The 9,385-nt window shown below is 42.5% G+C and overlaps 1 pseudogene; it reads right to left on the bottom strand.

The window, feature by feature from the left end:
* Positions 1-5,135: 5,135 nt before the first annotated feature.
* Positions 5,136-5,253, bottom strand: LOC126417231 (5S ribosomal RNA; annotated as a pseudogene).
* Positions 5,254-9,385: the final 4,132 nt, after the last annotated feature.

Below are 9,385 nucleotides of genomic sequence, written 5' to 3'. Positions count from 1 at the left end.
TTAAGTGTTTGTTATCTTCCCTAAGTTGTAGCAGTATTGCCATAATTGGATCCGAGCCGAAATTACCATTTCTATTATCTGTACTGCTTAATGGCGTATCTGCAATTGTCTCGCTTTCTGTAACCATTTGGTTATTCTGAGATTTACAAAAAGGTCTGCTTATCGAATCTCCACTGTGCGTCCCTATTTCGGAATTAAATGTATCCTTCGTACTTTCAGTACACTGTCCATTTTCATTAGAAAAATTTGTCTGTACATTACTTGGATTTTCTAAATCGGGTGTGTTAAGCCGGGCAGCGCTCATTACGATAGAGCGTTCTGCGTCATCAATTGTTGTCAAATTAACAGACGAGACAATTGAGTTCGTTTGTTCATTATCAGGGTAAAAGTCATCACTAGTGGTTGGAATGCACTGATTGTTAGTGAACGCAGGATTGTCATCATTACACTGCGTGTCACATGTCCTATCGGTAAAGTTGTTTGGGTCGGTAATTTCATTCATAATACCTCGCGATACACTATTCACAGTCTTTCGCGGCATTTTAACAATAGTCACAATTATTCAAAAACAAATAAGCACAAATGCAAAAGCAACACACATATACAATAGAGCAACGAATTGCCGTTGACCTGTAGAAAGAAAGTCACAAGTTAATAAAAGCGTTGCGCCAAATCCTAATTATATCTAAGCAAACAAGAGCAGATATCTGACTGTCGCTCAAAAGACTCTCAACGAAATACGATCCTGGACTGGGTGTCGCCAAGTGTAACTTCCCCACAAAAATTTTAAAAGAAAAAAGGACAAAACTTAATACAAATGGGAGCCGAGTGTAACCTCCCCACAAAAATTTTAAAAGAAACGACGATACTAATTAGAAATGCTAATGGACATTGCTCTATGCGTAACCTGCCCACAATGAAATGTACTGACAATGGCAACAAAAATGTGAAATTCGCAATCTGACTCAAATATAAATTCCTCACAAAAAATTAAAGTCTATTCAGTGATAAGAAAATTCAATTAAACCGAAACATCGGTCTTTGGCCCTGTGTAAAACAATCAGAATTAGATTCTTACCTCAGTATAACTGGATGTCAAATTTCTGCTCTTATCTTTGCGCACGGCTTGGAGGAACTGCATTGCAAATAATAATATTCCTTTTTTCTGTAATTTTACTGAAAATTTTCTTTAAAAGAAGTGGAATGAAATGGGAAGTGCAACGAAATCTTTAGTTCAATAAAAAATAAAATTTTTGAAAAAATGCTTTTGAAATTAAAAATTATTATTGGGGCACTTGTTGGAGAATAATTACAATAAATAAATTTTTACATTATCTAATGATTATATTAATTAACAGTATACCTCATTCAGCATCTTGACCAGTGTTGCCGACCGCCTACATCACACAACCGCACTGGGCTGCTACTACTGACCGACCGCTCTGCATGACGACTACTGACTGAGTACTGCCCTCAACTAGACAGAGCTACAGACTCGCAACGACTACTGACAGACTCAGAACCGCTCGCAACACTCGCGCGGTCAAGCGCATACTCTCTGGTCACAGATGCTACAATGCCTCGCCATCGCTGCTATGTTACATACGTGTTTCAACGTTGAATACGTAACTTCTGTGTACTGTTGATTACAAGGCTGTTTTAATTATTTTAGAATAACCCTTTGTTGAAATATTCCTCGAAGCATCACATTCCTTTCTGGAGTGTTTCTTTTCATATTTTTACTATAAGCACATGCATCAGAAAAAGCGAGACTATTCAATTCTCATTTCCAGAAGCTATTGAAACGCTTTTCTACGATTTGCGCTCCTTAGGAAGTAACTTTCAACGTCATTAGAGGTACATGTCTGAAACAAGTGGTAAAGTTAAAAAAAAATTAATATTAAGTTAGATGCTTAAGGCGGCACTACACAGACAGGGTAAAAATGAGGTAATTTCGGTATTTATCCTGCTTACAGTGAACTCATAAGCACTGATAGAAACTGCTTTCCGTTTAGATAATTTTAATAAACACTGCACCTTAGTTGCTACGAAAGTTTTCCGTTTTATTTACATGCTCACAAAAGTACTTCAAATTCCTTACAGTTCCTTCATGCTGCGTTTCTGCAGAACCCAGTGTCAGGTGACTTACATGTAAATGCCCAAACAGTGCAGATCTAATTTCTTAATAGATTCGCAAATCACAGCTGTTTGTATTAGCTAAGCGGTTGCTTCCTTCCTTTTTCTTGGATGTTCAATTTATTTCACAAGCTGCGACATTGTCGCGAATAAAACGGTGAGCCGTTTATACAACAAGTTTCCTTTATTTTACGTCTATGGTCACAAATTTTTTTGTTAACAGCTTACTGGTTTCGGTCCTTAATTGGCCATCATCAGATCTGTTTTGTAAAACCAAAGTCCTAATGGACTGCACCCATAGTGGCTGATCTGACGATGGTCATTACAAACCGAAACCGCTAATCTGTTAACAAAAACATTGGTGACCATAGACGTAAATTAAAGGAAATCAATTTACTGGCTCCAGAAAAATTCTCCTGTCACCATCATCACGCCAGCGTCGGATTTCTTGTTACACTGTAGGTTTTGCTGCAGAAATTTGGTGTATGGATATACTGGGACAGGTCCGACAGTTACGGACAAGAAACAGGTGGCAGAATTTTAACGCAATTTATCCATAGTCCTCAACATAAAACGTATTTGAAGCCGCCATTACACTGTGCGAGCCACTAATCCGCAATACCTGATTCTTAGTGGGGATATGTCGGTTACTCTATTTTACTTTATTGTGGTGCTACAAGCTTCCTTCTCCATCTTCTTCTATCCATCGCTGCTATCTGCCATTCGTCCACATCTATTGTTGAATGTTGCAGGTCTTCATGGAGGGTATCCCTCCACCTGTTCCCTGTCAGACAGGGATAGTAAATTCTGAGACAGCAAAAAAGACGTACCGCGGAGTTCTGCAAATTGTTCACAATTCGATATTCGTCAAGGTATGGACGGAAAATGCAAAACTGTAAATAGATGTTAACAGTAAACAGCGGACGTGCTGATAGAATGACGTAAATTCTTTGAAAATTTCGTTCCGTGTACTCTGTTGGACAGAAACTACGCCTCGCAGTTATCAACCCTTGAGAGAAGACGTGTAGTTGAGCTCAAGGAAGCCGGTTGGGGTAATCGGTGAATCGCCGGACTTTTGAATGCGAAGACGTATTTGACGATGTTGGCAGCAGTGGGTGACCCATCGCCAAACGCAGCGTCATGAAGGAAGCGGTCGGCCCAGAGAGACGACAGAACGGGAGGCTCAAGCGATTGTCAGAGAGGCACTCAGAGCCAACGATTCATCACTATCATCCATCCGACGTGCCACTGGTGCTTTAGTGACCACAGGGACCGTTAGTAAGAGGCCTAACTAACAAGGCCGTTTTCAGTGGTATCGGCCACATCTGGCCTCGAATCTCATTGACTGGAGTAGAATGTCTTCAGCGATGTGTCCCGCTTCGAATTAAGCTCCAGTGACCAGCGAGAACGTGTCTGGAGACGCCCTGGACAGCGGTGGGGTACCAGCAGGAGGTGCCCGCCGTAAGATCGACCACCAGGAATGATGTTCTGGATTACCATTTCATTTCATAGCAAGACCGCTTCGGTTGCCATCCGCGACACCCTGAGTTTCTACTCCTTTACTTCGTGCATGCCAAACCCTATCTTGGCCCGAAAGATCGCCGGATCTCTCCCTACTTGATAACCTTCGGAGCGCTACAGACAGGTCTCTCCAACCATCTCGGGATTTTGACGCTCTAAGGCACCATTTGGACAGAATCTGGCACAGTATCCCTGAGCAGGGCATCCGACAACTCTGTCAATCAATGCTAAGACTAATAATTGTTTCCTTAAGATCCATAGGTGGACCAACGCGTTACTGACTTGTCCAGTTTGTGAAGCTCTTTCTATTGAATAAATAATCAGATATTTATGAAATTGTAGTCGCTTGTTTGACTGTGCATGTACATCACATCTACCGATTTCTTCCTATTCGGGTAATTTCTTCATGGTGCGTCATTCTTTTACTTTTGTCTTGGAGCGTATTTCAGCTAAAAGTGTGTCACAGAGATACAGAATTTGATTACCTGAGACCATAACCATATAAAGAGAGCACTTGTCACTAGCCGAGAGACTTCTAAGGGTTCCTTGCAAGAGGCGACATTTACAGCAGCGCTTACCAACTTAACGATAGCATACAGGGCTGCATAGACACCGTGTTGTCGCGATTTGACGTAAACAAAGGCAGTTCTGACTCCGCAAATCTGACTCCAACGTAACAAAGCTCAGAGAATGCTCATATCCAGTACGGTGGCAGACTGCTGCAACGAAAGTAACGTTGGCAGAGAACGAATGACCTGCGCTAAACGACGGAGAAAAGAATCGTGCGGTGGGATGAGACAAGTGAACAAGAGGTGGCGCAATGCCTCCAGCGGTTTTATAAGGTCCACCATGCAGGGAAGCTGCACTTACCTACACAAATAACGTCTCTATGGAGAGGGTGAAGACTTTTTTAGATGATTTGCCCTCCCCACCTAGCGCCAATATAAATATGCGGAGGTAACCATTTCCGTTGGCGACCATGTGTGTCATGAACAGAACTGAACAGTAGAGGCTTCTCCTAATAGTCACCACCATACTGGGATTTTTAGTAAAAGTGATACACTAGGATCAAATGTTACGGTGACGGTAATGTCTGATGATAATCCACTCCTTCCACGACTTAATGGCAGCTTCAGAATTTCTCACTGCGAGAGAATATCTTATTAGTATGTACTTTCTCAATATGCAGGGTGTTCGTAAAATAGATGTACAAAAGCAACATTTAATTGTGAAAAGGGAAAGTAGCTTACTAAAAAAAAAATCTCCTGCCGAACAAGCTGTGAACGCCCAACGGTACCGACCGGCCGCCGTGTCATCCTCAGCCCACACGCGTCGACGCGTCACTGAATGCTGATATGGAGGGGCATGTGGTCACAATACCGCTCTCCAGGCCGTTTGTCAATTTCCGAGACCGGAGCCGCTACTTCTCAGTCAAGTATCTCCTCAGTTCGCCTCACAAGAGCTGAATGCACCCCGCTTGCCAACAGCGCTCGGTAGACCGGATGGTCACCCATCCAAGTGCTAGCCCAGCCCGACAGCGCTTAACTTCGGTGATCTGACGGGAACCGGTGTTACCACTACGGTGAGTCCGTTGGCTAAGTAGCTTACAGAAATGTTTAATACAGCGAGGGATGCAGTATATCTTCAAGTTTTATTCCCGCCCAACTCCTCAAAGACACACTGCTATTGGGCGGTACAATCATTTCACTGAAGCTGGCTGTGTATGCCATAGGACGCGAGGCACAGTCGGCCAGCAATGTCTGACGATGCTACTTAATAAGTTCGGCAGCCTTACATTCGTATTCTGGGTAAATCAACGAGACTTGCAGATGTAAGACAGCCGAGCAGACGTAAGACTGCCGAAGTGCTCAATTGCTGCGTCAGGGATTGCTGGCCGGCTCTGTCTCAGTGTCCCATGTGATACACAGCCAGTTTCGGTGGGACTATGGTGTCAGTTACAACAGTTTGGCAGGCCGCGGTGGCCGAGCGGTTCTAGGTGCTTCAGTCCGGAACCACGCGGCTGATACGGTCGCAGGTTCGAATCCTACCTCGGGCACAGATGTGTGTCATGTCCTTAGGTTAGTTAGGTTTAAGTAGTTCTAATTCTAGGGGACTGATGACGTCAGATGTTAAGTCCCACAGTGCATAGAGCCATTTGAACAAGTTGAACAACAGTTTGTCTTTGAGGTGGTGGATTGCGATATTTAGTCCTGAATTGTCTCTGAACTGTAGTAGCGGATATGGTTTGAGGAAACCATAAACAACACTGAGCGCGCTTTACATCGTTATACGATTCCGTGATAACTGTTGTAATAACTCATAGGAATCTCGGGAATAAAACTAGAAAATATACTGCAGTCAGTGCTGCATTGAATATTTCTGTAACTTATTTACCTTTCCGCAAATTAAAGCTTATTTTTGTGTCGTAATCTCCCCACTATATTTGTTTCTGTCTGAAATTTAGGCCAACTTCACCTCCCACTCTGTAAAAATCTACGTATTACCAAAACTATGCACCCACAAACTGTTATCCAACTATAACTCGTATGCTAACTTTTGACTAAACAGAACCTAACAAGAACCGGCCGGAGTGGCCGAGCGGTTCTAGGCGCTACAGTCTGGAACCGCGCGACTGCTACGGTCGCAGGTTCGAATCGTGCCTCGAGCATGGATGTGTGTGATGTCCTTAGGTTAGTTAGGTTTAAGTAGTTCTGAGTTCTAGGGGACTGATGACCTCAGAAGTTAAGTCCCATAGTGCTCAGAACCATTTTAACCTAACATGAACTGCGCTGTAACTGATGTGAATGCAGCTCGTCTTTCTGTTAAACGCGCAACTGAAGTAAAACAACTGTCTGGCCCTAATATAAATGTCAACTTAGCTCACGCATTGACAACATCTTTGCAGATTACTGCAACTGCAAACAGCAAGCAGGCAGCGGCTAAGCTACATTTTTGCTTCTAAATGAAATTTCCAAGCTGTATTCAAACTGTGAGACGTGTTAATGCGTAATGATAAACAGTGGTATTGGGAGAGTAACTATTCCCTAGAAATAATATTTAAAGACAACGATTTTAGAATGAAAGTATATAGTCAAAAAGACAGAGTACAACATCGCGTCATCTTCACACATTCCATTGATCTTACAAAGGGTACAACGTTAACACACAATTTCTATAAAAATCGAACAGCTTAATCAATTAATAAGCTAACGCATGGTTCAGGAAAATGGGTTGGTCTTTCTCTCAGCTCTGAGCAAGTTAACTGACTGTGCAGTGCTGTAGTCTTACCTCAAACTACTGCTCTTCAAGAGTAGTTACATTATGCTACATTCATGTTCCTTTCACCTGTCATTGTATACAACATATTCATAATTACGTAAGTCTGCAGGCATTCATGGCCGTTGTCATTGAAGTTAAAATCTTCTGGGTTATTAGGTCGAGTCATGTTTCTTCTAAAATGATCGACTTTTCGACCCCTCTGCTGGGATCTTCCTCAGGATCTTCTGGTGTCCACCACTGCTAGAACACTGTCAGGGACGAGTGTCGCGTCCTCTTATAAAGGGGGAGTTTTCAGGCGTTCGTGCTGGAGAAGTGATAGTATTGGTTAAAATTCATATGGCTACCATTGGTGGGCCATAGTCATAGGCTAATATTCCCGCTCTGACGCAGAAGAAGGGTCGTTGTTAGTTAATATCCAGTGGATACCATATTCATCCTTGCTGTCCTTAACAATAAATTTTGCTTCATCCATCAGATTCACAAGTCGACGTAGCACTACAGAATATGTCCATCCCTGCCACACGTCTGCTCAGAATGTATCAGACAGCGCAGAGGCAAAGATCGTGCCACGACAAGACCAAAGATTGTTTAACAGTACCGTAACATGCTCCCTGTCTGACGTGCATATCGATGACACGATCACCTTACAGTGTAACTAATTTATAAGCGCCCTGTATACTACCTGATCAGAAGTATCGATACATCCGTGTGTAACGCGTAATTGACAAATAGATAGCACAGGAACGGACCCGACGGTATAAAACGAGACGCGGATTGTTGTGTTGTCAGAGGAGAAGCGACAACAGCGGAATAGGTCGGCCTGGAGAGCTCAGTGGCGTCGAACGGGGAGTAACCATTGGATGTCACATGAAAACCACATTTATCAGACAAGTTTCGACCCTTTTAAAGCTGCCCAGTTCGACACTTTCAGAAGTAATTGCGAATACCACGACATTAATTTTGGATCGTTACGGCCGACATTAATGCAACACACTATGAATTTACAAAGTTTAGACCTCTGGACAAAACAAAATTTCATGGTACAATCCGTAGTTCTGTGCCATACAGTAAAACTTTGTGACACACAGAGTGAGAAACTATTATCAACCATGCGCTTAACAGCGTATATTGGAAACTTAACAATGCAGCATTTGGCGAAAGAGAATGCAGACAATGGCACATATGAACCGTTAAAAATGAAAGCATGCACAATTAATCTCCAAAACACACTGAAACTTGGTAAAGGGAATGTTTTGTAAAGTCACACTGTGCCTGACTCAAAACGAGCAGAAGGATCCTAAAGCAGTATCGAAAAACCAGAACAAAATTTTCCACATTGTCACCTACTTAAATTCGAACAGCCGTCAGACTTTGTGAGTATTCTGGTCCTTGGACGGTTTCGCTAAACGGCCGTTTGGCGCGAGTGCGTGTCACCATCGATTTTTAGGTGATCTGTGTTAACAGCTTTAATGCAATAACCTCTGTCGACAAATTGTGAAGCAAATTCGTAATACTGTACAACAGACAAGAGTGATAGAACCAAGCAAATGAAACTCTTGTACGAATTTTTAATACGTAATGTGTTGTTCAATGAATCGTAAAGAATATTAGGCCTGTTTTTAACTCTATTCTGCTAACGGTTAATTACCCCCCCCCCTCTCCCGAAAGGAAAAGAAACTGCCACTCTGATAAGACTCACTGTCTAAAAAAAGGTGTGTTTCTGTAAGACAGCTCTGTAACGCTCATGTCGTCCTCATAAGGGACGCTTTCCTCACGACAGACGTGGACTCCATCGTGGTTGGTGCACGTCACAAACGAGCTGGTATATCACACGAAACGCCCTCCTTATCGCGATTTAAGACCGTGGGCGCTACCCAGCGGCAGCCCTCGACTTTGTTTGGCTAGCAAATCACACAGCTCGTTTATGAAAATGGACACGCGTAAAAGTTCTAGGTTAGCCCTACTGAAACGCACATTTCGCCAGTTAGCTAGCTATGTTGTTCTGTCTGTGATGTTTATAAATATAAGCTTCAATATACATGAACATGAGAGGAAAGGGAAAAAGGAAAGTCCTATGGCCAGTCAGTAAGAACATCGAAAACTTCAATGGCAAATTGTGCGATACAAACTTAGAATAATTTTTCACGTAAGATAAAATCATTTCATAATACTCACTTTTTAATCAATTCCATTAGATCACTGAGCAGCAGAACTTTCAGAAAGTGAATTACAAGAATTTAAACAAGAAACTGCAAACTATCCTATAACAGGTAGTGCAAGTTCTTTTGTAGACAACTCCAAAAACCCATGTGTTTAGAGCTATGTTCATGTAACTGTGTGTCTGTGTGTGTGCTTGTGTGTGTGCCTGCGTATGTATGTGTAGATGCGCGAACGTGTGTGCATCAGTGTTTGTGCTCAAATTGTAAGAAGCACTGCTATCCATGGTGAT

Source organism: Schistocerca serialis, chromosome 8 (assembly GCF_023864345.2).
Source record: "Schistocerca serialis cubense isolate TAMUIC-IGC-003099 chromosome 8, iqSchSeri2.2, whole genome shotgun sequence".
NCBI classification, from domain to species: domain Eukaryota; kingdom Metazoa; phylum Arthropoda; class Insecta; order Orthoptera; family Acrididae; genus Schistocerca; species Schistocerca serialis.
Note: the sequence above shows the minus strand (reverse complement) of the source record. Positions and strands in the feature narration are given on the sequence as shown.